Here is a 22653-nt window from a genome sequence, read left to right as displayed (position 1 = left end):
GGGAGGGGAGTCCTCCGTGGATGAAGCCTCACACTGGGTCAAATCTTAGGCCCGAGCATGTAACAGAGAAGACAGTCCAGAGAGAAATGTTTGCTTCTGTGATATAGCGCCGTTCTTAGTGTGATTTTTCCTTCTTGTTGCAATGGAGTTCTTTCCTTAGAAAGAGTGCACGGCCGCGTAGCGAAGCGGAGCGGCCGTGCTCCTCTGAGCCTCTTTTTGCCCCACTCGCAAGAGTTTCACGCAAGAGGACAGTAGACAGACATAGACAGGTCACACTCACAGTCTTTCACAGCTGAGCCCCACTGGGCCGGTGTACTTTCGCGGATTTTCCCCGCCTGGTGTCACACACAGGGAGCCAGCTTTTGCAAAGGATAGCCGGTTTTTATGCTCTGAAGTCCCTCCCTGAAAATGGCGTCTGGGCGAGCGAGGTTTCTGGAGGCTCTTTTTGCCCCACTCGCAAGAGTTTCACGCAAGAGGACAGTAGACAGACATAGACAGGTCACACTCACAGTCTTTCACAGCTGAGCCCCACTGGGCCGGTATACTTTCGCGGATTTTCCCCGCCTGGTGTCACACACAGGGAGCCACATCCACATTTCTTACATCCACATTATGGATGTAAGGACATCCTGTGTGCTGTCCTGTGGTGGCTTAGCATAGAATCTTCCTGACTTTGTGCCCACCTGTCTGAAGTAGTACTACTTTCTCTGGGCCTCTGTGTTCTTCCTGCTCTGCTGGGTTGCTCCTAATCCTCAGAGATTTCTGGTTAATTTTCCTCAGCTAACCGGCATGCAGAGACAGCAAGAGCTATCATTCTGGAGAGCATCTTATCTTGACTTCTCCCACCAGGATACCGTCACATCCCTTCACCAGGTTGCTCTCTTGAAACAGTTCTCTCCAACCTGTCATGCTGGGATAGAGTGAAGGGACCCACAGCTTTCTAGAAAGTCAGGGAGACTGCTTGACTTTCTAGAAAGAGAGTTCTAGGCTTTTTAGAGTTGCATTCTAGGGTATGGGAACATTGACTCCTAGTCAGACTGAAAAAGGAAGTGGGGGCCTTGCAGATTATTCTATTGCCCATCTCCAGGTAGGGAAATGCATGTGAAATGGCCCAAGAGTGGGAAAGGTCAGATCCCTTTGAGGAACTTGCAGGTCATTCAGGTGACAAAAAGGGGTGGGGTAAGGCAAGGAAGGCACTTAGAGTAATCTTGGAGGTAAATTAGGCCAGATCACAGAAAGCTCTGTGGGCAAACAAGGATTTTTTTTTTATAGTTGCTCCATCTCTGAACACCAAATCAGAAGCCTGGTAGGGAATGGAAGACAGAATGAAGAGATAAGGATTGGGGGTGGGAAGGTTCGGTTATTGAGGGGGATGGTACAGATCAGTTTATTTGTTGCCTACTGTAGGAAAAAAAAAGATCTGGCTCTGAAGTTAGACTGGTTTTAAAATTCATTCTGGGGGCCAGAGCGGTGGCACAAGCAGCAGGATGTTTGTCTTCGAAGCACTAACCCAGGACAGAACGCAGTTCGATCCCCCAGCATCCTATATGGAGTGATTTCTGAGCGCAAAGCCAGGAGTAATCTCTGAGTGTCACGGGGTGTGGCCCAACCACACACACACACACACACACACACACACACACACACACAAAGCCCTCACTCTACAAGTTACCAAATGTGGGGCCTTAGGAATGTTTCTAAAAGTCTGTTTCATCTCACTTTCCTCATCTAAACTATGGGAATGATAGTCCCATTTCATGTAATCTGTGAGAATTTTAGTTCACTTATCAGGGGTCTCAAACTTGCAGCTCGCTGGCCGCAAACGGCCCTCCATACAACATTTTGTAGCCCTACCCTAGAGGAATATTTTTTTGTTTTGCTTTGTTTTAGTTGTTTGGGTCACCCCCCCCCCAATATTCAAGGCTTACCACTGACTTTGCACTCAAGGATCACCCTGACTTTGCCTCCCGTGGCCCCCAGGTAAATTGAGTTTCAGACCCCTGAAAATAATTAATGAACATGTTACATTTAGCATGCTACACTTATTCCAGTGCCTGGAATAAAGTGAACACTGGGTAATGGATTAAGAACTTTAGTTCATGTCATTGGCATCATTTTTACAATTTGCTGTGCTTTTGAAAGATGGATTGTTGCTGCACGGATGCTGGGTGGAGAGGTGGTTGGACAGATGAATGATTGCATGAATGAATGATTGTGGAGATGAATGGACCGTAGATGGTCAGACAGATGTTTATGTTATATGAATGACTCATTTTGGGTAGATGAGTGAATGATAAATGAATGGCTGATTAAATGAGTGGATAGATGTATCATGAAAGTTAAAATCAATGTCTACTTGTTAGATAGGTGAATGGATCTTGGATGGAGAGGTGGATGATGGATGGATGAATTGTCAATGGTTGTATAAATGCTTGCTTGATAGATAAGTGATTGGAGGAGATACTGAGATATATTTTAAAGGCCCTTTTTTTCTGGGCTCAAAGTTCAATAGAATAACAGGATACAAAAAAAAAAGTATTACAAGAGAGAAAAGCAGACTCCAGGTATGGAGAACATCGAGTGGCCACAAGCTGAAGTTAGCCTGTCAGAAAAGAAAAGGATGAGTAAGGAAGATAGATTCTGCCCGCAAGGAACTCACAATCTAATTAAATCATTAGCCACTTTGGAATCTCATTTATTTATTTATTTATTTTAGTTTGGGGGCCATACCCGGTGATGCTCAGGGGTTGCTCCTGGCTTTGTGCTCAGAAATCGTTCCTGGCTTGAGGGACCATATGGAACGCAGGGGATAGAACTGAGGTACGTCCTGGGTCAGCCAGTCCAAGGCAAACGTCCTACCCCTGCACCATGGCATCTTTTTGAAAGTGAACCACGTATAACTAAACCCGGAAACAGAACAATTAAGTAAACAAAGTGTTCTTTAAGAGGTAGTGAGTTCAGATGGATAATGAGTCCTGATTCAAAACATCATTTTCTCCCTGGAACAACCTGAGAGTTAATTCTCCAAATTTGCCAGAAAACACGTATTTTTGTCCCTGTTATTCAGCCTCACTTCCACCTCCTCCCTGGGCTACCATGATAGGAAAATGAATCCACAAAGCCCTCTCCCCCAGTTATGCTGGCAACTGGATGTGACCAGGTGAAGCAACTCAATTAACCCCCCTGGAGCCCTGTACCCTGCCTCCTCAAAGAGCAATAAAAATCAAGGCCAATGTCCATGAAGCCTGGACCTCTTTAGCCTTTCCCTTCTCCGTGTAGGTTTTAGTCTTACATGGGGAGTAGTAACTCATGGCATGAAATTTGAAAAATGCCCAAGAAAGAGTAATGCCTGTGCCAGCTCTATTCCTGGTTGGGAAAGGGTCCTCTTAATTCAACAAATTAAAAGAGATTAGGATATATAAGCTTTCCTCATTTTCATCTTTTTATATGTAGGTTGCAAGTAAAAGAATTTTGAAATGCCTCAGGCCAGTCGCTTTTCTTTTCTGAGCTTCTTTTCACCCTCTTTTCCCCTCTTCTATTCTGTTCCCCCAACCCTTCCTCTTACTTCCTGGTGCCTCTCTGGTCCTCAAGTTCACAGTGCTGCCTAGGGTCTAGATGTCTAGATGCTCATGTTTATGGAGTTGGCAGCATTTTATGAGACTTTGCTCCTGAAACTAAGCAGAATGGTTTCTGGACATACAGAGACTGTGGGGTAGAAGACACAAAGGTAGGCAGGCAGCCACAGAAAGGTGAGCTCTGTCACTCAGACTTCAAAAGGCTCTTCATGGCTCTGGGGTGTGAAGAACATGTGAGTCCCATACTAAGTCAGTGAATGTCCTGGGACTCAAGCCAGGTCTCTTCCAGATCAGAACACTGCTGCCACAGACCCTGTGGAGGTGCCTTTGTTCTCAATCGAGAGCTGGAAGTGGTCAAAGTCCATTTCTTCTCCAGGCAGCATCTCCAGCACCACGAGCCAGGGCAAGCAGCTGAAACAATGGTGTTATTTCAGCAGCTGGGGAGTGGGTGGCTGGGGGAGGTGTTGTTTTCCACTGTACCCTGAGGATGCAGCAGCAGGAGGCTCATATAGGCTGTGACTACTGGGAGATGAGTAAAGGCCATGTGGAATCTCAGAGCAAGTGGCTATGGTCCTCTATACTCAGCTTCCACCTTTTTCTTTTCTTTAATGACTGCCTGTGCCCAGCAAGGTAGGTTCTAGAGGAAGGATAGGAGGTGAGGAGGTAAGTCCAGTGTTCAAATCTATGCTCTGCAACTGGAGGCCTGCTGGGTTGAAGGTTCATCTCTTCACTGCAGTTTGGATAATGCCTCATATCTTCCTGCTCTCAAATTGGGAGAATTTGTATGAGATGGTGCAAAGGCAGACCCAGATCATAACTGGCCCTCTGGCAAAGATAAAGACACAGATCTTTGTCAGGGTGGGATCTGAGATAAGTACTAGGAAAGTGGGTACAGAGGCCACAGGAAGCAGAGGGAGAAGACAGCACACTCCACTGTTGCCTATGGAGAGCTCTGGTCAGAGACCACACACACACACACACACACACACACACACACACACACACACACACACACACACACGCCATACATCTGCCACTGAGGGAAGGGGCCCAGAGCAAGAGTGTGAGCTCAATACAGGTTGAGCACAATTCTAAGAAAGGGCTTCCCAATGAGTTATCACAGCTATAGTCCTAGAAATTGGGGCAAGGGGATCTAAGGTCCTGAAGTAGGACCTCAACAGTACCTAGGACATTCACTGAAAGGGCTTAGGACTTTGGGTTGGGAAAGATAGCTCAAGTGGTATAGCACATGCCTAGATATACAAGGCACTTCATGGGCCCCCAGCACCACTAGGTATAACCCTGGCAGCCCCCAACATTGCCATCCCTGAGCACAGCACTGTTGGCTAATCATCAATGAAAATAGCCCCAGACCATCCAGTACTATTGGGTGTGGCCCCTATTTAAAAGGGGAAATAGGACTCTGGAAAGTAATTGCTATTGATATCGTGACCACCATCTATTACATCACCATTACCATCACTGTCGTCACTACTACCACCAACCCACCACCATCAGTGTCATCAACACCATTATCAATATCATCACCATCAGTGCCATTATCATCACCATCAACACCCTTTCGTTTACTCCTTCTTGGAAAGTGGTTGCTTTTAATAACATTTTACAAATAAGGAAACAGAGGCTCTAAAATGTCTGTTGACCACCCAAGGGTACAGTTTGTGCATGTACTTTAAAGCCAATACCCAGGGACCAGCTATCTCATTCTAATGCCCATGATCTTCATTCCAGAGTGAAGGGGAAAGTCTGCACCCCCAACTTCCTTCTCCCTTTCTCTCTGGAGACAGATGGCCCCTTTGTTTTTCTGTGAGGGAATTCATTCCCACCAGGGCATGGGGCAAGTCAGTGCTGAGTCAGTGTCTAACTCTACTGGGGGAAGTCCTAGATTCATAACAGAGAGTTCTGGCTCCCAACCATATTTGCTATCTCCAAGATGAGCATAGAGGGAATCCAGGGTTGGGGCCTTTAGAGTTGGACACCCAAAACCCTGAACTACTGGGGGTCAGATAGATTCTAGGAGGCTTCTGCTTGTAGTCCTCCAAGGCCCCAAAACTCCAGGATGAAATCTAAACCTGTCCTACCCTACCCCCAGTTCTCTCCCACCCTGCTTCCTTCCCTTCTCTTTGCAATGTGATGTTTCCTTTTTCTTCCCGAGGCTCTGTCTCCTCTCCTAGAAACCCCTTATTCACTCTTTGGGTCCCAGCTAAAATGTCAGCTGCAAGGAAACTTCTGAATTCCAAAGCCCAGATGTAGGGCCTTTCCTCAAGGCTTCTCGGCCCTGAACTTGTCTCTCCCTCACCACACTGGGAGTTCTGGGAGGCCCGAGCTCACATTTCACCCCTGACACCATCAAAGCACTTTGCTTCAGTTGGCACAGTCCAGTGACTGATGAATGAATGAATGAATGAATGAATGAACAAATGATGTGATGGAGATTCAATTGTGTGATTTAGCTCTCTCCTTAGATATAGTTCCCCAAAAGATGAGAACCCTAACCTCAAAGCTCAGTACTACAACCTCACCCTGATCCCTCCTTTTTTTTCTCTACCCTACCCAATCTCAATGAGAACCAAATCAACTCTCAGAGAAGCTGCCATTGTCTTCAAATCACAGCACTGACACCATATAAGTAAGAAACTGGACCCAGGGACTGGAGAGATAGCATGGACATAGGGCATTTGCCTTTCATGCAGAAGGACAGTGGTTCGTATCCTGGCATCCCATATGGTCCCCCGAGCCTGCCACTTGCTGGCTCTACACTTGCCAGTGTAGAGTGTAGAGCCAGGAATAACCCCTGAATTTCTGAGTGTAGAGCCAGGAATAACCCCTGAATGCTACCAGGTGTGACCCAAAAACAAAAACAAAAAGAAAAAAAAAAAAAAAAAAGAAACTGGACCCAGAGAGCATGTGTGAGCTGCTCAACGTCACACAGAAAACTGTGACAGAGCCTGACTGGATGCTCCTGCATCCACTGTTCCCCACGAATCCACAGGCTCTTTCACAGAGCAACTCCCTTGGCATGGGGCAACAAGTGGAGAACACTCTTTTCATCCCCCAGCCCCTGTCTCTGAGGTCCCACGACCTCCCCCCTTCCGTCCTGTCCCCTCCACCCCTCCTCTTGCCTCCTGGTTCCTCTCTGGCCCCCAAACTCTGCAGGGCGGTGCGCGTGGGAGGTTGGCACTGGGGAGTCTGCAGGTTGGAAATAAATTCTAATCAAACACAGAATCATTCCATCTTCTCTCCCTCTGCTCTGAGGCCAGCGTTTTCACCGGGTATTACTCATCTGCTCGGAGAGAAATCTTCTGAAGCTTCTCAGAGCCAGAGGGGAACTTGCAAGGTTGGGAGGATAAAACATTTTTTTCTTTTTTCCCCTAGGCTGGTTTTTGCTTTATTATCTTCTCTCTCTCTGCCTCTCATTATGGCAGGACTTTCAGGAGATAGATTTCATCTGGCCAGTCTCTCTCCATCTTTAAAGGCACAGAATGGGATGGGGATAAGGTTCCAGGGGTATGGAGGCAGGAATGCTTACAGCTGATGGAGCCCTAAGACCCAGTGGGAGGGCATAAAGGTGGGTACCACTGCTATCTACATATTGGAGCAGGAGCACAGGACAATGTAGAGGAGGGCTTCTTATAACTAGCTATTGGGGCAAGAGCCACAAGCAGAGAGGCCCCTATGGAAGGACAGACTGTCCATGCAGATAGGATGCTGGTGAACTGTTCTTGAGAACCTTAAACACCTCAGTAGCTTCCTCAGAAATCTACCTCCAGCCTATCTCTGTCCCCCAGAGGGACCCAAAATCTAATCCCTTCTCCTTTTTTTCTCATATCTGGCATCCCAGTTCTGGCTGTCATTCTCATCACCCCTACAGATCATCAGGCCCTTCCTCCCAGCCTGCCCCCATTTCTAACCAACCACATGAGTGAGTGTTTGAAAACGTAAATCAGGGCCCATCCAGTCCACAGAGCCTGGCTAGATGGAGCCCAGACAGGCCTGGAAAACTGGCCCCTTAGATAGCCTCTACACCCTCCCAGACAACTCTAGATTCTGCCCACATTGCCAGCCCCAGCCACACCATCACCTCCGCCCCCTGGAGGAGCATGCCAAGCTCCTGCCAAAATCAGTAATCCAGGGAGGCTTTCCCCACCTACTTGAGCTAAAGCAGCAAAGTCAGTCCTTCCTGTCCGTCCCATGCCCTATGCCAGGGCAGCTAACACAGTGTAGCCAAGAACCTTTGACTTCTCCCCAAGTTTCCTGCCCTGGGTGGAGGTGGGGGTGGTAGAAGGAAACAAAATAGCTTGCATAAGATCTGGAAGTTAAGAACTTTATTAGGCTATTAAGGTGAGGCTCAAGGGGTTCCCTGAACACTTACATGCCATCCATCTGGTTCACCAAGATGGCACCTAAACCTCTAAGTCCCCCAATGCCACTGGCACTCTCTTGCCATCTTTTGTGGTGCTTAACTAGCATGGTGAGCTATGGTGGAGAGTGACAGCTGGAGGGACAGACACAGATTAAATTTTTCCTTGCTCACCCACACCCACTTTTCAGCCAACCTGTAGTTGCACAGACCAAAGCCCACATCAGAGTGTCTCCATAGTTTCCCATTTCTGATCAGGTGCTCTTCCCTGTGATCATAATATTACTCTGTCATTCCTGGTGGTACAATTCCTCTGCTTGACATTCAATGGATAATGTCTTTGTGTTGGCACAGAAAGCTCACTCAACCTGTATGATAGGGCTTGTCTTTGAAATAGAAAGAAACAATGCCAGGGGAGGACAGTACGTAATGATAACAATGATAACACACCCTTGTACTTGAACTAAAGAACTGAGGCTTCCAAACTGGGAGTAGGAGATCAGGGAAATACCTTTGGACTAGGAGAGAGCAGACTAGAAATGGCACAAGCATAATGGGAGCCAATTTGGTAAAATTAGGTCTTTGTATACACTGAAACATAAGCATGAGCACTACTGTAACCCTGTTACCTAAATAAACTATAGAAAAGATGATTGGACCTGAGAGTTAGTACAATTGGTATTTGTATCCCAGAAGCTTTGATATGGATATTTTTTGTGTGGTTTTTGGGTCACACCCGACAGTGCTCCGGGGTTACTCCTGGCTCCATGCTCAGAAATTGCTCCTGGCAGGCACGGGGGATTATATTGGATGCTGGGATTCGAACCGATGACCTTCTACATGAAAGGCAAATGCCTTACCTCCATGCTATCTCTACGGCCCCTTGATATGGATATTTTATGATCAAATTCCATTCCTGAATCTCAGCTTTGACTCTGAGCCCACTGAAATTGGAACATTTTTCAGGCATGTCCAAGCTCTGCACCAGTCACCACCATGGCATACCCTTATTCAATACACAGGAAACCTTATTCAACATGTGTTGCATGAATGATGGGTAGATTCATGCAAGGTGGGGATGGTTGAGTACTGATTTGAAACCCGAGGAAAGGGATTGTAAAATTAGGTGGAAAGCAAAAGCACTTCTCTAGAGAAGGAGCACAGAGATGCTGGGAGACAGAGGACATGAATCCCCAGGGAGAAAAAAAATAAAGGACAGCCAGCAATGATGAATGAGACCTTGAGGGACACTGATGTGGGTGAAGCCTTCATCTTCCAACCCCAGCCTATAAGATTGCTTGAAATTACCAGACTAATTTAACCCAGAAGCAGACAAACACTAGCCCACTTGAAGTCACATGTCAGACACCAAACACTAATTCGCCACAGCTTCAACCTCCAGAGCCTTAGCCAAATCCAAGGTCCATGGCACCCAAACTCTGCATCTCAGCCTATGCAGGAGGAATGCCCAAAGGCACCAAATCATCTAGAGCTTCTGTCTCTCAAATTACGAAGGGCTGGATTATTTGGAATAATCCTCTATCCCTATCCATTGCAGTCTCCATTAAACAAATGGGGAAACTGAGGCTCAGAGACACTAAATGCCTACCTGAGCTAGCAAGAGATTTGGTGACCTGGGGAGGACCCAACCTCCCAACTCCAGCATGACTTTTGAAACAAGCTGGAATCTAGTCCTCTTTGCAATTCACAGTAAAGGTGTATGTCACTCATAAGTCACTCAAAGTACACACAGTCAGTGCTCAAAATACACAATAACTGCATACTAGAAAGAGGGGAGATCAGTGCACAGTAGAAGCATTCCAGTTGCACAGTGCTGATGACAAATGTTGCCAGGGAGGCTGTCACAGGAACAAGATTAATTATAAACTTAATTAGTTGTCAACTCCAGAGAATCTGAGCTCTGGAGTCAAGTGCATTTGGTAGCAGGGTAGAGATGGAGACAAAAGACAGTGAAGCACAGATTTGGGAAGGCAGTAGAGAAGTGAAAAGGGATGAATCAAAGAGCACTAGGATGGAAGGAACAAGAAGACATGGCAGGGACCAGGTCAAGGTGTACAGGTCAGCTTTGACAATGATTTCTCCTGACCATTGGGCTCACTACTGATCAAAGAAATATTAATGGTGATGATGGCAGTGAGAAAGTGCAATATGCAACCTCTCCTTAGGCTCCTTAGGCTCCAATTGGAAGGCAGCTTTCTCCTCTCTGCCCACAGAACCTTGTATCTACCCAATCATGTCAATGTATACTCATTATTCTACTCTGATCACAATGTGATTTAAAACCGGACAAATATTTAAACTAATGCCTACTATTAGACTGGTTCACTATGGATGGATGGATGGATGGATGGATGGATGGATGGATGGGTAGATGGATGGGTAGATGGATGGGTGGGTGGGTGGGCAGATGGATGGATGGATGGATGGAAAATATTGGAAGAAGAGTAAATAAGTAAGAAGTGCTGCAATGAGGCAATGATGTTTCCCATATCATGTAAACCCATGCCAACCCCCCAAAATTAGGAGAAAAATAAATCAAGGTCTATCATAGACCCCTAAGTCTGAAACCATTTTTCCCAAAGCCTGGAACTCATGCAATATTCAGTAGAAGGGCTTAATGGAAAGTATGATATTTTAAGCCCCTGAAGATGGGAAACCACCCTTTTTCTCAGTGATATCTTTCCTCAGCAGCACTCAGAAGAGAGTTGGACATGTCAGCCAGACCTTCAAGTTTCCAATTGAATTTGACAAGGAGTAATTATTGAACACCTACTGTGTACTCAGCACAGTCATTTGCTGACCAGCTGGCCGGCTGGCTGGCTTCCTCTGGCAGGCCGCCCGTCTGACCAGCCAACTGCCAGAGCCAGCTCCACTTACAGCGCGGTTGGTGTTCCCTTCACGTAAATGGCATGGTCTTGCTGGATGGTCAGAGAGTGTGATGATGACAGAGGTGGTCATAACTATTTAGTTTCATCTCCTATGCACATCATCTAGGGAATTCTCATTGTCATCGATTGGTGGTATTTATGGTTGTGGGTATTTAAACAGCTCAGCTATTTATTGCTATAGGATCATGTAAAATTATTAAGTAAGCATTTGAGAGACATAAGGAACATTCTGATCTGTTGGGGAAAGATAACCTGAACGCTGATGACCCTACAAAAGAAAAATATTGACATGGGTGTGTTCTTAGAACTTCACCCGATTAATCATGGCAGTGACTCCTGCCATCACTCCACTCTAGTCCAAAGTAAAGTGCTCCTGGGTTTGTCTCCTTACGAATATAGTTGTGAGGAAAGATTTTATTCTTTCAGAATAATGATAGCAATATGCGCCCCTTATAAAACATTTAGAGAATTCAGGGAAGTAGAAGAGAGAAAGCAAAAAATCTCCCTAAACTCTCATTTCAAAGAAAAGTTGCTGACCTTTCCTTTCATCTCTGTCTTTGCCTTATATCTTTTGTTATGACAGATCATAAAATAATAGTCATTCCGGAACTAGGGAGATAATACAGTGGGTGGGCACTAACTTGCACATGGCTAACCCAGGTTAATCCTCAGCATCCCATATGGTCCCCTGAACACTGCCGGGAGTAATTCCTGAGTTCAAAACCAGAAGTAATCTCTGAGCATTGCTGGATATAACCCAAATAATAAAACAAACAATAATAGCCATTCAAGTCTCACACTTCACATTGCCTTGTATATAGGCCTTGTTTTGAAGTTATACATATACTAACTAGTTCAATCCCCTCGCACAGCACTCAGACTATTGGACTATTATGCTTAGGTTGCAGATGGGGAAACTGAGGCATAGAAGGAAGGGAGTTAGTTTGCTAAGTTCTCAGCCAGGAACTGGCATAGCCATGTTCAGATCCTTCTATCACTAGCCCTTCTGTCACAGGCTCCATAGAACACCTCCTTTTTGCTTGAGCTAACATTCTGCCATGTGTCTTCCCATGTCATCATCCCACCAACAGCAAAAACATTATTTTTAATGGTTGCTAAATATTCCAAGTGGCTGGACCACAGTTGACTGAGTCATTCCCTATTTTGGATATCGTTTCTCTACATTTTCAGATTGCTGTACCCTGCACAGCACGGTGGGGAACGAACTTGCGCAGAAGAAAGCTTCAGCTTCCCACGGTTCCCCTCCCAGAGCAAATTCATGGTCGCCCACCCCAGCACAAAGCTGGCCCGGGCTCCTCCCTGGGATTTGAAAACAGCAACTCCAAGCCCCCAACTCTCCACCCCCAGAGACAAAAAGTCTGGAATCAGAACTCAGAGGTGGCGCCCACACCCTCTTTCCCCTCTTCATGTAGCTCATAAGCATATCCACGCCTGCTCAGGCAAGATTGTGGGGGCTGTGCACCTGTCCCCCAACTACCTAGGCAGCTCAGCTCATCTATCCCGGCCTCATTTGCCTTTTTGGAAAACAGAAACACCAATGCAATTCCTGACTACTGTGGATGACAATTTCTCTCTGAGGATCAGATGACATAACTGCAAAAAAGAAAAAAAATATATCTTGAAACTGAAAAAGGGCTCTACAGAACCAGAGATTGTTATTATCTTAGCATTAATCTGACAACATTCCCTGAGGAACTGCTGTGTGTCAGGCATTTGCATGAAGCCCTGAGGAGATAGAGCCAATGAGAGAGATCAGCCACTGCTGGGAAATGGAAACGGGGTCTGATGAAGGACAGACTAGCAATGACACACAATGGGGCAAATGCCTCCACAACCAAAGCACTAGAACTGCAGGAGGTTTCATGAGGGACCTAAGTCAAGTGCAAGAGGTCCAAGGAAGGCTTCTTGGAGGAGGTGTCTCTCCACTGAAACCCAGAGGGTGAAGAGGTTTGGCTAAATGGAAAAGGGTGGAGGCTGAGAGAAAAAGGCATATGCAAAAGCAGTAAGTACTGGAATACGTACTGGAAAGAACAGTACACCCAGGACAGAGCAGGTTTACAGAAGTGAAAGAAGAGGCTTGCAAAGACCACACCCTCACCTGCTTTTCCAGCTGCTGGGGATCCCTAATCTCTCTAGGGAATTGGGAGAGCTCTACACTGCCCACTCCAGGAAGGTGATTTCACCTGGCACACCCAGCCAGACGGAATTCCCAGCCCACTTTACAGCCTTGGGGCTGCACAGAATTATGGGAAATGGCCTTGGAGGTGGTGGTAGACATGCTTCAGAGAGCAGCAGAGGGAGTGCCCCAGTTCCTGCCCCCTTCCTCTAACACAGACTGGAGGGATCTCCAGAAAGCTCAGAACAAAAACTTCTTTGTTTCCTTTTCTTTTGGGGCCATAACGTGTAACAATGTTCAGGTTCTGCTCTCAGGGATATACTCCTGGTAGGCTCAGGGAACCATATGGGGTGTGAGGAATCGAACCCATGTCAACCCCATGCAAGACAAATGCTTTTACCCCATTCTATCTGCTGGGTCCCAGAGAACAAAATCCATTGCAGTCTCAATGTTCCAGAGACTCCCACAGGGAAGCCTGGAAAAGGGTTCTACCATGGGACAAGCTAGCCCTAGTTTCATAGCATTTGCTGGGAGTTTAGGACCTATGGAAGTCCTTTATTTTCTCCTCCATAAAAACTTCTTCAGAAAATAAGCCACTGCCTTGGGGAGCTTCCACCCTCTGCATCCATCTCCCTTTACCTGTCCGATGGTGATTACAATAATGTGAAGATTAGCCATGTGTAAGGTACATTGAGCAAGGCCTGCTGCCAAGGAGGTGAGCCCACAAATATTCATTGTTCAGAATTTTGAGCTCTTCTTCCCAGAGACCTCAGGATTAGATGGAAAAAAAAAGTATGTAAGTTAAGCACTCAAGGTGTGACCAAATACAGTTAGCATATTTTTAAAATAATGACAGCAATGTTTTCACACCCGAACCTCATATTATTCTGCCTATTTCAGAGAATATAAAACTGAGGCCGGAAGTTAAGTGATGTGCTCTAAACCTCACTCCAGTGAGCAGTAAAGACTCTAAAACATATGTTCACAGAGGATTTCTTAACATCCACTCATTTGGAGGCTGAATAATTCTTTGCTGTGGATGTTGTCCTGTGTATTAAAGGACACAAACCCATATCCTCCGATTCCTAAGTGCCAATGGTCCAACCCTCTCCCCACCTGATGACAACCAAAAAAGTTCTTTGGACATTGCCAGAGGTACCCAGAAGTCAAAATGAACCTCCAAATGAAAACTTTCACTAAACTAACCTTTGAACTCCTATTTTGAGCCCCTCAGGTCTGACACTAAATCCTCTGCCCCAACCCTGGCACTCCCTTAAATGTTTTGTGACACCTCCACCCCATACACACCACCATTGGCCTGCCTTTCCCATACAGACACTATGCTTGCTAGACTCTGTCACTCTGTTGGCATCCCTCCTTACTCACCCCACCCCCATGCCTGGAGGAGTTGTTGAACTAATATGGATTTAATTAATTGGTTCACTCCCTCTATGCAAACATTTCCCCAGACTGAGTTCAGGAAACCCCTGAACCTCCCAGCTCTCTGCCTTACAAGGTGCCCTTCCCATTGGTCCCATCTCCAAGGCTCTGCTAAAGTCCTACCAGCCCAGATGTCATTTTTTGTAGCTCCACCTATCTAGGTCACAGTGTATGTCCCTGCCAGTACCTTCTCCAATCTTAGGACTGAACTGAAGCAGCTTAGGGCTGTGTCAGAGACATCCAGGGCCACTTTCCCAGCACCAGGCCAGGCCCTCTTATCAGCTGACTCTATCCACTTGTCCCGCCACAGATCTGACTGTTTCCGACAGTTTCTTGGTTCTATGAAAAATCAACGATCAACATGACATTGGCTTAGAAGAGGTAGAGTAAAGTGTGTAAGCCCTGGGCTGGGGAGATAGTAGGCAGACTAGAGGGGATTTGTTGCATGTAAGAGGCCCGATTCAAACCCCAGCACCACATGGTCCCTCAAGCACTGGAACCACAGCCAAGGGTCACCCCTGTGGGCCATAATTGTTTTTAAAGTGTGAGCCTTGGGGCCAGATCTCTCAGTGGTAGGGTGTTTGCCTTACAAGCAGCCTATCCAGGATGGGCAGTGGTTCGAATTCTGGCATCCCATATGGTCCCCTGTGCCTGCCAGGAGCGATTTCTGAGTGCAGAGCCAGGAGTAACCCTGAGCGCCGCTGGATGTGACCCAAAAACCAAATAAAATAAAATAAAGTTTGAGCCAGGACACAGACTACTTCTCTCTTTGACTCCTTGGAGCTCAGGTCCATGTACTCAAGCTTTGAGGGCCTCAGTTTCAGTAAAAGTGTGTCTGCACTAGGACTGGAGAGATAATACGGGAAAAGGTGCTTGCCTTGTATATGGCTGACCAGGATTCAATCCCCCTCACTGTGTATGGTCCACCAAAAGTGATCTCTGTGCATAGAGCTAGAAATAAGCCCTGAGCACATCAGGGTTTGATCAAAATCAAGTAAACAAAAATTAATTAGCATGTCCCTGGCTGATGGGAGGGTCTGTACAATGAAACAATAACTCCTTCTGGGCACAAGACACACAGCCAGGTGAAAGCGGGAACATGTGGGCAGTTCCTAAGGCCAGTTATCCTTGGGGCCTAGCACTTCAGCTTCTTGGAAAGGAAAGACAGGGGCCTGCTGAGAACCAGGATGTGAAAAATCGAGGGAGGGCGGAGGGGGAGGCCGCTGGGGAGGCCGCCAGACTCAGTAAATAATTCACACAGATGAACTGGAGATAAGTGCGGCTTGTGGGGGATTGAGTTCAGGTCGGAGGAGGCACAGACAGCTGCAGGGGACTTGTGGTCTTCTGTCTGGGAGAGCAGAATGCATGTGGTTATGTCTGCCCCAGATGCCCAAAGACGGAGGCCCCCAGGTGTAGATCAGGGCCACTCTCAAACACAGGAAGGAGCTCCCAGGAACTGTCCTGGGCACTGCCAGCCCCTCCGAGGCTCCACCCCTGCTGTCACCATGGCAACAGGCTGGCCTGGTCCAGGGTTCACAGCCAAGCAGTTCCTCAGCCTCCCCTCCCTCTCAACATAGTTGTCAGGCTCTGAACCCCAAGCATTCTGAACTGCTGGCAGCGGCAGCAGACAGTGATCTTCTCCCACACCTTTTTTCCAGGAACAATTAAAAACCCCATCTTGGGGTCAACTGTGCTGGCTTTCAATCCCAGTCCCTTGATTTTTCTATGCTGTTTGAATTTATTTATTTATTTTCCCCCCAGTCCCTATGCTGTGTGACTTTAGTAGGTAGATGATTTGACATCTCTGTGCCTCAGTGATTGCTAACTGTAAGATGAAAATGACAATTACAGAAATTTGGGGCCAGAGCAATGATGTAATAAGTAGGGGGTTTTCCTTGCATGTAGCCAACCCAGGTTTGATCCCTGGCACCCCACATGCCCTCCCCCAAGTCCTGCCAGGAGTGATTCCTGCGCTCAGAGCCACGGGTAAGCTCTGAACACAGCCAGATCTGGCCAAAACAACAACTGAGGGAGCTACCTCCTACGGAAGTTGTGAACATTGAGTTAGATGCAGAGAGTGTAGAGTGTAGATGAAGAACACATAAAAATTTGTTTTCCATCCTGGAAATGGCGCCCTGGAGAGGAAAAATAGGATTCTGAGGAGCCCACCCTACATTTGAGGAGACACTACAATCACCTATCTTTTTTAAGATGCCCCCCCACAGTCAGTGGACATGAGCAGCATGTTATTGGGGTTCCCCCAAGGGTTTCTGAAGCCTCCTGTGAGCCCAGCCCCCCTTCCCTGCCTCATGAGACCTCACTATGATGGAATGGTCATTGACTGGGCTGGAAACAGCATGCTTCAGCCAGCCCAGTCTGCTGGGCGCCAAGCAAAACACCACTCCACCCCAGCCCCTCGCCTGGCAGAGATGGTGTGGAATGAATGTGGACTTAATTAATTTATTTGTTAATTTTCTTGACCCAATCACCCTTCCAGACAAAAAGCTCTGTGAGCCATAGCTTCCAGCTCTCTGCCTTACAGGACATCCCTGTCCTTGACAACTTCCTGTCATCCTGCTGGCCCGCATCCCACCCCACCCCCCTGGGCCGCCCTGTTAGGATTTCCCATGGCACATTTCCCAGGTCCTTCTCCTCCCTCAGCCAGGCTCTGACCTCCCTTCCCTTTCATGACCCTTTGTCCTCAGAACAGCTGTTTCTGGGTCAAGAATCATGCTCAGGCCCCCAGGGTGTGTGCTGTGCTAACCCCACACTTTCTAGCACTTGAGGGGTAAGCAGAGAAAGTAAATTTTCATCCATGAAGGGTAGGAGCTGTCTTTCTGCGACCCTCTTTCTAGCCAAGAATTGAACAAGAATTGAACGGGGCCTGTAAATTCAGTCCTCTGTCCCTGGGGGCCACCACATGGGCTCCAGTCCAGCTGTCTGGTTTCCCCAGTTACAGCCTGGTCGCTGAGGATTATTTTTGCATATGGTTTGGGAGAATCTCTGTCTGTTGCTGGACTAATGACAACCTTTTTTTTTTCCCTCTTTCCTTCCCCTCCGATAGGCAGATTTTATAAACCAGAGCAGCTGCTTGAAGATTTCCAAGAGAAGATTCTGCTCTGTTTCTAAGCAAGGTGACAGTTCCCCTCCAGAGGAAGTTGCTTTTCTTAAGGTTCTTTTTTTTTTTTAAACCTCTTTTTGTTTTTTCAAGACTCCATCTATCAGTCATTAGGCAGTACCTTAGACTCTATGGATATTTTTGTTTTTCCCTAGTTTTCCTTGAATTCACAATTACAATTGCAATGGGTTTGGTCCTCTATTGGGGCAAAGATGGGTTTATATGACTTGAGCTGAAGAAAGCAAAGCAATTTAAAAATTCTTCCCCCTGGAGCTAAAGCAATAGTGCAACATGTAAGGTTCTTTGCCTAACGTGGGGCCAACCCAGCTTAAATCCCCAGCAAGCCTGCCAGGTGTGATTCCTGAGTGCAGAGCTAGAAATAACCCCTGGTGACCAATGAGTGTGGTCTCCCTCAAAAATTTTATTTACCCCTAAAGAAGGGGGAGACATGGGGCCAGGAAGATAGCACAGCAGTAGGACATTTGCCTTGCAAGCGGCCGACCAGGTACCAAAGGTGGTTCGAATCCCGGCATCCCAGATGGTCCCCCGTGTCTGCCAGGAGCGATTTCTGAACAGAGAGCCAGGAGTAACCCCTGAGCGCCACCAGGTGTGGGCCAAACTACCCTCTTAAAAAGGGGGGAGACATAAATAGATCCCTGGCCTTCTAGTTGCAGGCATGTGCGATGATTAACTGTAAAAGAAGACAGTATGGAGAAGGAAGGTGAATGGTTTTATAGAGTAGCCCTTGCCCACTCCATGCCAGGCAATCAAGTTCAATATCAGCAGGGTCAAGAGCATATGCCCTGAAAGTAGATGTTGAGAAACATGCTTTATTTTGCTGTGCTCTGCTCCTGACCCCAGAGTCACAGTGATCTATTTAAAAAACAAAAAAACCCAAAACTTTAGGTTTAACTCACTGGAATAACAAGCATGGCAAAACCAAGAGACCAGGAATGTGGCATAAATACGCCAGGGCACTATCAGTATTCAGAGCAGAGGTTGGATTGGAGTATGGGACTTCACAACAATTCAATAGATTTAACTTGATTTTAAATTAAATGTGTATACTAGCAGGCTGGGGGGGGCATCAGGGGTGCAAGGCAAGTGCACTGACCCATTGTACTATTGCTCCAGGCCCTGAGCTTTCTATTCTTTAGTGATTGTGGGGAGAAAGATACACCAGCAGAGCTCAAGACCCACGGCTCTTGGGGCCGGGAAGGTGGCGCTAGAGGTAAGGTGTCTGCCTTGCAAGTGCTACCATAGAACGGACAGCGGTTCGATCCCCCGGTGTCCCATATGGTCCCCCCAAGCCAGGGGCAATTTCTGAGCGTATAGCCAGGAGTAACCCCTGAGCGTCAAATGGGTGTGGCCCAAAAACCAAAACCAAAAACAAAAAAAGACCCACGGCTCTTGATTGCAAAGCATGCACTCCAGTTCTTTAAGCAGGAGCTGGAGTTCAGCCCCACCTGCCAACACATTTGTGTTTCAAGTCTGCACAGCCAGGCCTGGTATCACTGGGAGTAATCCCCATACTCGGAGTTACTACTTGGAAATCCCTCCCCTTCCCACCAGCAAATAAAGGAATATCAGCTTCTGAGTTTTAGTGTTTCCAAATCCCCGGCTTCCAACCTCTTCTTCCTAATCAGAGTGGGGATGGTCACCAAGTTCATCATCTGTAGGAGTGTTCAATCTCTTCAAGCATCAGTGGAGATGCTCACGACGGTCATCATCCATCAGAGGGAGTGCTTACCACCTTTATCACCATAGAAGTGCTCACCATCTTCATCATCAGTGAAGCTGCTCATGATCTTTATCTTTAGTGAGAGTGTTCACCATTTAAGCCCAGGGAAGATGCCTCTTTGCCCATTATTGTAGACCTACCTGGTCATCTGAGCATAGTCCCTGATCCATAGTAGTTGCTAAGTCCGTATGTGTCAAATGAATGAACCTCAATGAAAACGTGTTAAAGGAGGAAATTCAAACAGAAAAGTAAGCTCTTGGCTCTCTACATTAAGAAGTAAATCCGCTAATCCCCATCCTGAGAAGGACTTCTGCCAACCTGGGTAGAAAGCTGCCTTGAAAGACCATACAGCTGCATTTGCCAAGTGTGGCATTTACTGGGCTTTTGGAGCTGATGGAGTTAAAGGTAAGCTGAGCCCTTCACACAGCTCCCCACCTCTTCCCTGATGATATTCCCCACTGCTCTACTCTGTGGAGGTGTCAGCTCCAGGCTGCCACACCCATATGCACAGCTGCTTCCTGCAGCAAAAACTGACTGCTGAGCCTGGGGAACTCCTTTCCCTGACAAACAGTGACAGCTCAGACCATGTTGATTGCTACCATTTATAGTACTGGGCTTGGGGCTGGAGAGATAGCATAGAAGTAGGGTATTTGCCTTGCATGCAGAAAGACGGTGGTTTGAATCCCGGCATCCCATATAGTCCCCTGAGCCTGCCAGGAGCGATTTCTGAGCATAGAGCCAGGAGTAACCCCTGAGTGCCATTGGGTGTGACCCAAAAACCAAAATAATTAAATAAATAGTACCGGGTTTATGAGAAGTTGAGGGTGGCAGAAGAGGGCCTCAGGTAATCCTCTGCAAGATAGACATTACCCTCTTCACTATGCAGAAATGGAGAAAATCCAGAGACATTCATTGGGAACTGAACCTCAAGCCACAGAAAGTTAAAAAAAAATAGAGGTTTCAAAAGCTAAGGTGAGGGGTCAGAGTGGTGGTACAGTGATAGGGCGTTTGCCTTGCACGTGGCTAACCAAGGAAGGACCACGGTTCAACCCCCAGGCATCCCATATGGTCCCCCAAGCCAGGAGCGATTTCTGAATGCACAGCCAGGAGTCACCCCTGAGCATCACTGGGTATGGCCCAAAAAAACAAAAACAAAAAAAGCTACGGTGTCAGTTCTACACCAGGTCTAGCCCATGCCTGCCCCCTTCAGCAGCCATGAGAGCCCAAAAATCTCCTGCCTGCTGTCAGCAGGGTCACCGTGTCTCTCCTTCATCTTTGACCTCCACACAGCAGTCAGTGGCAAACCTCTTTCTTTTAAAACTTAATTTTCCCATTTCCCCTTGGAGGTGCCCTTTGCTACTCCTTTGGGCTGCCAGACTGGCTGGGTTGCAAAAGCAGAATGCAGGGAGAATCCTGCTGATTCCAAGTATTCAATTAATGACGTTTGAATAATGCAGCCCTGATGGTTGCTGATGGCCAGTGATGGTGGCCGAGTGCAGGCAGGCTGGAACACCCTCCCCCCTCTGGGCCTTGCTGCAGCTTTTTCCATTTCTACTGCCACCTCACTGCACACTTCCAACTTCTCTTGCACTTGGTCTAATTTGATATCTGCCAGTCCACCAAGGACTTTCTCAATAAATGTTCACTCTGATGGTTCCTACTCCTTTTTTCTGAATGAGGTCTGAGAGAAAGGCAGACTGTCTTCCCAGGCCTGTGCCAGAGGCAGCCTCCAGCAGCAAGGTTTTAATACATCACATACTAAGAAAGGCTCCTACACAGTCCTTTTCCCACAGAGGGCAGCTCCAGGCCTCACTGACCACATCTGAGTTCTCCCTCCCTCCCTGCTGACCCCAAGCATTTGGCTGTGGAAGACTGAAGCCCTGGAGCAGAGCCTTCAAACTAGGACACCCGAGTAGCTTAAAGGCTGATGAACAGACCAATAAAGGCTGGTGAACTGGTCCAGCCTGGATTTAAGGGTTGCTCACTACAGACATCCTGAAGTCCCATCATTGAGATGAATCCTGCTTCCCAGAGACTAGCCAGCTAAGTGACTTTCTGCAAGTGACTGAACTTATCTGGGCTCCAATTTCTCCTTTGTATCTGGATAATAATGATGCTGACTTTATAGGGCTGATGTGAGCTGGGCATCCAATTCAGGCTCCATTAAGTGGGGCCGGGGGAGGGGGGGGTGCACACCAGGAAGGTCTTTCAGCAAAGTCCTTGGGAGGCGGGCATCCAATTTTTCACTGGCTAAAGAGTTCATGGTGGGGAACCAGGGCTCTGAGCCCACCGAGTCAGAAAGGATAGGGAAGCTCTTTGTAATTGCACTAAACTCAAGTGAGCAGGACCTACTGCATGTCCACCAGCTTTCCCTCTCAAAGAACCTTCCCAAGGTTCCTACCCCAAAGGAAGATGTGTCTACTTCCTCTATGCAGTACCCCAGGAGAGGGGGCACAGACTGGTTCAGACAGAGCCAGATATGACTGGAAAAGAGTTGGTGCACACCACACACACACACACACACACACACACACACACACACACACACACACACACCGACATCCCACTGCACTGTCAGCTTGCTGCCATTCCTTATAGACACTAGTGCTAATGACAAGCTGTCATCTGAGACCTAGGGGTTTCCACTACCTGGAAATAAAGATGAAACATCACCCCCCGACCCCCTGGAGTCCCTAGTACCCATCCCTCTGGAGCCTGTCTTACCTGATGTCTGAGTCACACTCAGGCTCTTGTCACTGTGAGCCATGTTGTGACATTCCCAGCTGACAGTTTTACAACAAACACATTAAAAGCTTCAGGCTCTGGGGCTTCTAGATGAACAGCCAGAGGAAAAAATCTCTCCAGCCTTTTTTTCAGTCCAAATCCTTCTCACAACCTCTTCTTTACCAGAGTCTGCTTCACTGCCTTAAATGCCTGAGCCCAGCAAAGAGCAAATAATTTTTCATAACATTTGGTAATTGGAAAAAGGGTGCTAAGAAAGATGCCTCAACCCATCCCAACTTCCTGGGAAGTGGGCCCCAGAGGTCCAAGTTTGTCCCTATAGAGGAATCTGTGTCCTCTGGCAGGCTCAAGTGCAAAGGAAAGAGTTCAGCTCCTCCTGGAGCCTGTCCTTAAGGAAAGGTGGTGACAAGTTACCTGTGGGTAGCTGCAAGCTACTCTGTGTAAGGCGAGGTCAATCCTTCAACAGCCTGTGAGCAGGTATGGCACTAACCCCACTCTCAGAACGGGAAACGGAGGCTTTCAGAAATTCAGGGATTTGCTGAAATCCACAGAGCAGGGAAGTGAAGAAGCTGGAACCTGAACCCACATCTGCCAGCCTCCAACATAGCTC

Source organism: Suncus etruscus, chromosome 4 (genome assembly GCF_024139225.1).
Source record: "Suncus etruscus isolate mSunEtr1 chromosome 4, mSunEtr1.pri.cur, whole genome shotgun sequence".
In the NCBI taxonomy this organism is placed as follows: Eukaryota; Metazoa; Chordata; class Mammalia; order Eulipotyphla; family Soricidae; genus Suncus; species Suncus etruscus.
The sequence above is the reverse complement of the archived record's forward strand: the minus strand, read 5'-3'. Positions refer to the sequence as shown.